This window comes from Pleurodeles waltl, chromosome 3_2 (assembly GCF_031143425.1).
Source record: "Pleurodeles waltl isolate 20211129_DDA chromosome 3_2, aPleWal1.hap1.20221129, whole genome shotgun sequence".
Lineage (NCBI taxonomy): Eukaryota > Metazoa > Chordata > Amphibia > Caudata > Salamandridae > Pleurodeles > Pleurodeles waltl.
The window spans coordinates 221,830,766-221,840,016 of record NC_090441.1 but is presented as its reverse complement, the minus strand read 5'-3'; positions in this window follow the sequence as shown (position 1 = coordinate 221,840,016).

Here is a 9,251-nt window from a genome sequence, read left to right as displayed (position 1 = left end):
GAGGAGTCGATGAGAACCGGTTGTCGACTTAGAAGGTGCCTGCATGAGCAGGGAAGTGACTCTATCACTTCCCAGGAGATTTCTTTGGTCATTCTGGTGCTTCTGGTGCAGGGTGAAGACAGGGAGTCCCCAGAGTGTGCACACCATGGGAACTGTTGCAGTTGCTGGCTGAAGCTGAAGTCGCAGAGGAAAAGTACCCCTTCTCGATACTTTGTTGCGGTTACAGAGGTTCCTGGAGCAGTCTGCGGTTGATCCGAGGTCAGAGGATGAAGTAGTAGTTGCAGTAGAACCTACTGGAAACTTGCAAGTAGAATCTGAAGAGAACCCACAGGAGAGACCCTAAATAGCCCTGAGAGGGGGATTGGCTACCTTATCAAGTATGGACCTATCAGGAGGAGTCTCTGACGTCACCTGCCGGCTCTGGCCACTCAAAGGCCCCCAGAGTGTCTCCACACCTTACAAAGCAAGATGGCTGAAGTCTGGGACACACTGGAGGAGCTCTGGGCACCACCCCTAGGGTGGTGATGGACAGGTGAGTGGTCACTCCCCTTTCGTTTGTCCAGTTTCATGCCAGAGCAGGGACAAGGGGTCCCTGAACCGGTGTAGACTGGCGTATGCAAGGAGGGAACAATTTGTGCCCTTTAAAGTATTCCCAGAGGCCAGGAGAGGCTACTCCTCTAAGGCCCTTAACATCTATTTCCAAAGGGAGAGGGTGTAACAGGAAATCCTTTGTTCTGCCTTCCTGGGACCAGGCTGCCCAGGCCCCAAGGGGGCAGAAACCTGTCTGAGGGTTGTTTACTCAGCCAATATAAATGTAACAGAGTGTCTGCAAAGGGCTAGATATGGGGCATAAACAATGGAGGAAGTTAAAAAGGTTCAGATAGGAAATTGATGAGGAAAAGGACATAAGGAATGAGAGAAATAGTAATTGATTAGGCTCATGGACATATGTATAAGGAGAAGGGCAACATGGGGGGAGGGGGAATTGAAACCTGAAATGGACTGTCACATTAATTAACAGTTGGTACATAAAAATGCTGACTGTAATATACAACTACATCATAAAACATGATACATCAGTTCAGTAGTGTAATATACTTCCTACATTGTGCAATGGAGTTCAATCCTTTTCTTATGGAATCACATTTATCAATCTATTTACATTCCAGTCTCTGTAAGTTCAATGCAATGTCTCTTCCTCTGAGTGAAGGAATAACCCTTTCAATGACTTGTCATCTAAAGTCTTAGAGGGTATGTTGTCGTTCTTGGTAGGGTTGGACCATAGGTGCTGTTTCAATGTAGCATCTGATGCAGTTTCTGTGATAGCTGATACTTGTTTGCTCTTGTTGGGTCGTCTGTCCAATATAAATCAAATCGGAGGGGCACCAAACACAATAAACAACATGGGTTGAGGCACAGTTAGTGTGCTGTCTCAAGGTGCACTGAATGTCACCATGTACAAAATGTTTTGCATTAGAAGTATATTGACAGGCAACACAGGTGTCACATTTTTATTGACCTTTAATTGGTTCTAAACCAAAAAGAAGAGACAATGTTAGTGAATCTATGTGAATTCTCGTATCAGCATGAACTAAGTGGTCCCTAAGGTTTTGGTCGCCAGGTTATAAAAACAGACCAGGCAATAAGTCCTTTACTGTGACATTTGCCAACAAATAAAAGGGTCCGCCATTAAACACCCACTGCAGACATCCCTCTTATCATCAAACAGACCACTACACTGTGTGTACAATGTGTGTACAATGTGTGTACCTGGACCATTGTGGTTGCTCACAACATGATGGTGCATACAAATACATCTTACTAGCTGTTGACTCATGTTCTAGATTCCTGTGGGTATGGCCACGATCGGCTGACGCTCAAACTGTTATTAAAGACTTGCAGGTCTTTATCTGTACATATGCTGTTGCAGCATTCCACTTGGACCATGGCCTTGCCTTTGCCTCTAGGGCATTCAGGGACATCATGAGGATGATGGGTGTTGAACTCCATTACTCCTCACCACATCATCCCAAGGGTAATTGAGTTGTGGAGAGGAGGAATCAAGACTTGAAGCAATCCTTAACAGCAGGAGTATTAGGTTAAGGCCGTAGCTGGTTTCATCTTTTTCAGGATACCTATGTATCTCTCAGATCAAGATGGTTCTGGAGAGATGGCAGCATACACACCGTTAGACATTAATGAGCGTGTTGCTGTTTTAGAGGAGCTACAAGAGCTGACAATTCATCTGCCTGTATCGCCACCTTGGGAATAAGGGATTTTCCAACAACATCTACCAGCTGAATTAGTCAAGTTGGGGATCTGGTTCATGAAAAAATTGCTGTGATGAAGGAGTTTGGCAGAAACAGATAGGTCTCCATCAACAATGTCAAATTGCATCATGTGGCCGGTCCTACACAGTAGGACACGGGGTCCTTTGGGTGGTACGCGCTCTCATCTAACTACCCAACAGGACAGACCTCTACAAGCAGCATATAACATTTCTGCAAGCACCACTGTGTAAAACAATGCTACGATTGGCTCCTCAAGCATGGGGAGATGGCATTGTCTACGATGAATGTCCACAACAAGTGGATCCATCCAACAGCTCTGCACCAGTTCCTGTGTTTACATAGACTGCTTCTGGTTATTTCTTCAATATTGATTACTTTTCTTCTAACTCATCTGCCTATACAGCAGAAACTGTATCAAAGAAATGTGAGCTGTACATATGACTTTAAAAAAATTATTTGGTTTATCCATAGTATTATCAATGGTTACTGTTGACTTTGCTTGCATTTCTGCTTTGAATTGGTTTTGTCAATGTTTTCTTTCTGTTGATAAATGGTCAATATCTTCCAGAAAGCTCTGCCTTTGAGCTGGTGGATGAGGTTTTAACACCTTAACTATCTTCCAATAAAGTTCAAAGAGACTTGTCCCTTGTGAACATTTCAGCAGTTCCAATTCTGTTTCCAGATGGGATTGTTTGGGATCAAGTGCCCTTTGACAGATGCGGTCCTACTGAGGTCATTCAAATTCCATATGTGCTTAAAATATCAATGACTGATGTTATTACACCTGGTGTTGTTTCCAATGACTGTGATGTTAAACCAGTTGATTCTATGCTAGGTGAGCTAGACTACTACACTGTTTACGAAAGGGAAGATGTGTATATGAACACAGCAAATTATGGGGAAATGTTCAGTTACAACCATTGGGGAAATTACTTTTTTCACCGAGCTAGTAAACCCAGATCAGTTTTCCAATTACACACAATGGAAACACTGTCCGACTCCCCCTTTGGGGAGTTCGAAAACATATGTAGAAAAGTTTGCATATTTTAGTGGGCATGACACTAGAAATGCTGAGTCATAATATTTAAATTACCACCTTCCAGAATGAGGGAGATATTGCTAACTGGCAGAAAAAAGATTTACTCATACTCCTTTGTTTCCTGTCTGACTATTGAGGGCTTAGAGTATTTTAAGGACACTGTTGATGTTTAGAGAATATGGGGAACAAAAGATTGGCAGATACAGGGTAGGGAAGCTTTGTTTAGAGCCTGCCTTATTCCTTTACAAATTATATTTTTAAATGAAACAGTCCAACAAACATCATGCTTGGGGTCAGCGCTGCTTTTAGCTGTCACTGAAGATCAACTAACAGCTTTAATTCCTCACTTTCAAGTCCAGGTGGGTGGTTAGTGTGTCTAAAAGACATAAATGTCTTTTATCTGCCAGGCAGATGTTGATTCGTCAGGGGGTTCCAAAGCAAGCTGGTCAGTCCCTCGCTGTGTCTCAGGGAAACTCTTGGGTATTGCCACTACATACAGTATAGGTAAACTGTGCCAACAATGGTTACATTCCTCCATCTTAGCAGCTGTAGAACAACATCTTAATCTCCTTTCCAAGGAAATAGACTTACAAGATTTCTTGTTAGGACCTAGGAAGCCAAGCTCAAAGCGTTTCCTGTGTGCCATATACAATGAGAGTTGGAAGCTTTCTCAAATGGAACCTGCTGCACGCTTAAGGCAGACAGTGAAGGAAAACATGGACAAGGCTTTAGCTGTTGTTGATAATGGCATGAACACATTATCCAACAGAACTTACACCTTAAATAATATTGTGTCACCTGTGATTGACATAATTCAGAAAGGATTGACCTTCTTAACATGTGCCAAGCCAGCTGCGTTCCATCATACAGTTAGGTTCGCATTGCAAGTTTTGAGAAATGGTTGTGTGCCCTGGAAAACAATAAACCGTAGCAAATTATTTCCAGGGAACAATAGTGTGAGAAAGTAGCCTCTTTCTAGCATGGTTACCCCCACTTTTGGCCTGTTTGTGATTGTGTGTCAGTGTGTTTTTACTGTGTCACTGGGCTCCTGCTAACCAGGACCCCAGTGCTCATAGTAAAAACACTATGGTGGTCATTACAACCCTGGCGGACGGTGTTAAAGGTGCGGTAATAACGCAAACAGGCCGGCGGACCAAAAAAGGGAATTATGGATGTGGCGGAAACCACCAACATAGACAGCCACTTTAACACTCCGCCCGCCACGGCGGTACAGACAAGCAGCGCAGCGGTCACCGCCAACAGACAGACGGAAGACAATGTACCGCCCACAGTATCACATCCCGCCAATCCGCCACCTTTTCCGGGGCGGATTCACCGTGGATAAAAACACAGTGGAAGCAGCTTTTGCAATGTGAAAACGCTCACCTTAACACACTCCACGAGGAAGGAGGACACCATGGAGCCGGAACTACAAATACTCCCTGCCCTTGTGTTCCTGCTCGTCTACGAACACCAGCAACGGCGGTGCCGAAGACAACGGTGAGTACTGCACCTACGACATAGGGGAGGGGGGAGGCAAAAGTCAGGGGGACACACACGCAACACCCCCACCTCCACCCTCACACATTACAACACACACACCAATGCATTTCCAAACATCACAGTAACAACCCACAACCCCCCCGGAAGAATGTAAAGACAAAAGGAAATCAGTTCAAACATTGTAATGTATCTAAATACAGTTACCAAATATATACATATATATATACACATTCCAGATTTTATACATTGCGAGAAGTAGTTTAGGTATGCACATATCAATGTCCGTGCACCACTGGGCCCAAAATGCATGGGTGAGGCCCACACTAGATACCTGTCCACAAACGGAGAGAACACTGCAGGGGCATCGGATAGAAATACAACAGGCACCTCAGGGGGAAGGGAAGGGGGGGCACCTCAGCCGGATTACAGCACCACGCCAGATCCACGACGGGGCTCCATGCCCATTGATGTAACCTGGGGAATGCAAAGCCACAGTCTCACAAGTCTCTACAGTGGGTGGCTTGCCCACTGGACCATCCTGGGGAGTGCAAAGCCACAGTCTCTCAAGTCTCTTCAGTGGGTGGCTTGCCCACTGTACCATCCTGGGGAGTGCAAAGCCACAGTCTCTCAAGTCTCTACAGTGGGTGGTTTTCTCACTGTACCATCCTGGGGAGTGCAAAGCCACAGTCTCTCAAGTGGATAACAGTCTCCACTGGTTCTGGAGGGGGACTGGTACCCAGACTGCATCAGGCTCCCCGAGATCGTTCCTGTTCCGTCACTGTCACAGCTGCACATGGGATAACAATGCTTGATGTGGCGTTTTTTTCCCTGTCCAGCGGTGCTTTGGCATGTCGGTCTTTGCCCTGTTGAGCGGTGCTTTGCCCTGTTGAGCGGTGCTTTGCCCTGTTCAGCGGTCTTCACCATGGCGGTGTTTTCCCTGTTCAGCGGTGCTTTGCCATGCCGGTCTCTGCCCTGTTGAGCGGTGCATAGCCCTGTTCAGCAGGGCTTTGCCCTGTTCAGCGGTCTTCACCATGGCGGTGTTTTCCCTGTTCAGTGGTGCTTTGCCATGGCGGTCTCTGCCCTGTTGAGCGGTGCTTTGCCCTGTTCAGCGGTGCTTTGCCCTGTTCAGCGGTCTTCACCATGGCGGTGTTTTCCCTGTTCAGCGGTGCTTTGCCATGGCGGTCTACGCCCTGTTGAGCGGTGCTTTGCCCTGTTCAGCGGTGCTTTGCCCTGTTCAGCGGTCTTCACCATGGCTGTGTTTTCCCTGTTCAGCGGTGCTTTGCCATGTCGGTCTTTGCCCTGTTGGGCGGTGCTTTGCCCTGTTCAGCGGTGCTTTGCCCTGTTCAGCGGTCTTCACCATGGTGGTGTTTTCCCTGTTCAGCGGTGCTTTGCCATGGTGGTCTCTGCCCTGTTGAGCGGTGCTTTGCCCTGTTCAGCGGTGCTTTGCCCTGTTTAGCGGTCTTCACCATGGCGGTGTTTTCCCTGTTTAGCGGTGCTTTGCCCTGTTCAGTGGTCTTCACCATGGCGGTGTTTTCCCTGTTCAGCGGTACTTTGCCATGGCGGTCTCTGACCTGTGCATTGGTGTGTGGCATGACGGTCCCTCATTGCCCAGCGGGGCTGTGGCTGCCGGGGTCCTCCTGGGCACTGACTCTGGCGGTGGTCTCAGGACCAGTGACGATTGTGCTGGCCTCCTGGGCACTGACTCTGGCGGTGGTCTCAGGACCAGTGACGATTGTGCTACCCTCCTGGGCAATGACTCTGGCGGTGGTCTCAGGACCAGTGACGATTGTGCTGCTCTGGCGGTGGTCTCAGGACCAGTGACGATTGTGCTGCCCTCCTGGGCAATGACTCTGGCGGTGGTCTCAGGACCAGTGACGATTGTGCTGCCCTCCTGGGCAATGACTCTGGCGGTGGTCTCCGGACCAGTGACGATTGTGCTGCCCTCCTGGGCACTGACTCTGGCGGTGGTCTCAGGACCAGTGACGATTGTGTTGCCCTCCTGGGCACTGACTCTGGCGGTGGTCTCAGGACCAGTGACGATTGTGCTGCCCTCCTGGGCAATGACTCTGGCGGTGTTCTCAGGACCAGTGACGACAGTGCTGGCGGTGGCGTCCCGGCCGCCGGGGAGGATGCCGCCCTTCTCCGCCGTGCTGCTCTTCCCAGACTGTGCAGACTTCTTCTGGCCCTTCACCACCTTTGAAGGAGTCACAGCTGACTCTGCAATCCCCCTGGGAACCTTGTGAGCAGTTTTGCCACCAGGAGTCTTCACCCTGTCCCGTCGGCCACTTTCCAACTTGAGGTGCTTTACAGGGGGTGGACTGGCAGTGCTTTGGCTCCGTGTCACACTGGCTGCCCTGGTGGCCGGTGCACTCCACACACCTTTAACACGCACCACTGGTACAGGACTTTTTTTCGCTGAGGTGCTACTACAGGACCTATCAATTGGAGGGGTAGGGGTGGGGCAAAAAGGTCAACGTTGCTGAGGAAGAGTTGCTGACGAAGACTGGGATGGGTAGCTGGAGGGGGTCTGGGAGTGAAGGAAGAGGAGGCGGTTGTAGGAGGTGTAACTTTAGGTGATTTGGGTGCAGGTACTGGAGGCAGTCATGAGGTGGATGGATGTTGGGTGTGTGGGTGCCGGCGTTTGTGTACTTTGGGAGGGGGCGTCCCAGACACACTGGGAGTGGACACAGGGGACGTGTAAATGGTAGTGGGGGTGGTGAGTGCAGGTGAGCGGGGTGTGGTCCTGGGTGTTCTGGTGCGAGTCCTAGTGCCTGTAGATGTAGTGCATGCAGGTGAGAGTGTAGACGACACTGGGAGGGAGGAGGGAGACGACGACGAGGGGGACACAGTGGAGGCAGTGGATGTTGCTGTGTCTGTATGTGGGTGATGCTTGCGTGAGTGCCTGTGGGTTGTGTGGTGCTTATGTTTGCCTGAGCTACTTGTGTGTGTTGAGTTGTATGCATGCTTGTCTGATGGTGTGCTTGGGATAGGCTGGGGTACAGGGGATTGGGCCTGGGTGGAGGAAGTTGGTGGGGGGAGGCTAGACACAGGGACATGGCTGCCATCAGTGCTGAGGCCAGAGATTGCAGGGTTCGATGAAGGGCAGCTTGACCAGAATGAATGCCCTCCAGGAATGCATTACCATGTTGCAACTCCCTTTCTACACCCTGGATGGCATTCACAATGGTAGACTGCCCAACAGTGAGTGACCTGAGGAGGTCAATGGCCTCCTCACTGAGGGCAGCAGGGGTGACAGGGGCAGGGGCTGAGGTGCCTGCGGCGAAGGTGATGCCAACCCTCCTGGGTGAGCGGGCACGGGGCAAACGCTGAGGGGCTGCTGGGAGGGCAGTGCTGGTAGGGGAGGTGGCGGCTGCACCACAAGGGAGCTCCCATCGGCGGACGAGTCCGTGTCGCTGTTTGGTGATCCGGTGACCGACGTGAAGCTCCCCTCGCCCTCCGTCCCACTGGTGTGTTCAGAGTCCGTGGTGTGGCCCTCCATGGCCATGTGGGATGCAGCTCCCTCGTGCTCCGGTGCCACTGTACCTCCGCCTGATGATGCTGATGCACTACAGAACAGGGAGAGCAGAAAAAGGGGGGGGGGACGACAGAAGAAAGACAGGTTGAGTGCTTGGCTTACCGCTACCGTTGGCGGACAATACAGACACAGCAGCCCCCTGCACTACGCCGTTATCTTGGCCTCTACAGATGCAATTCCTGGGATCTGGCCTACATGGCTATGGTGGACATCTGCACACATAGATGCCACAGGGGCATTAATACCTGTACTTGGCACTCTACTGAGGTGGGGTGGAGTGCCACATGGCCTGCATTACGAAGGGGCCTAGCCTACGGAACTCGCCCTGGCCTAGGGAAACCCACAGCCCTCCTCCCCCACCCAGACTCCTCCACTGCGCGCAAAGTCCCCAGAATGAGAGTGTACTCACCCCCTTGTGTCTGCTGTGATGCCCTCAAGCGCCCATCCAACTCTGGGTAGGCCACCGCCAGGATCCTGAACATCAGGGGGGTCATGGTGCGACGGGCACCCCTCCCACGTTGGGAGGCCATCCCCAGCTGAGCCTCCGCCGTATTCTTGCTCCAGCGGCGAATGTCCTCCCATCTTTTCCGGCAGTGGGTGCCCCGTCTCTGGTGGACCCCCAGGGTCCTGACGTCCTTGGCGATGGCACGCCAAATGTCCTTCTTTTGGTGGGCGCTGACCTACATGACATGCACAGGGGAAGAAGAGAAGTCATTACCAACTGCACCGTCAATGTGAGTGGCTACCATCCCTACCCTTGCCATGTGGCACATGCATTCACAGTCCTTCATGTTCCCTGAACTCTGCCCCTTTCCAACTAACATCCAGCCCTCTCCACCCAGGCATAGCCCATACAACGTGCTCCCTGTGTACTTACCTGTTG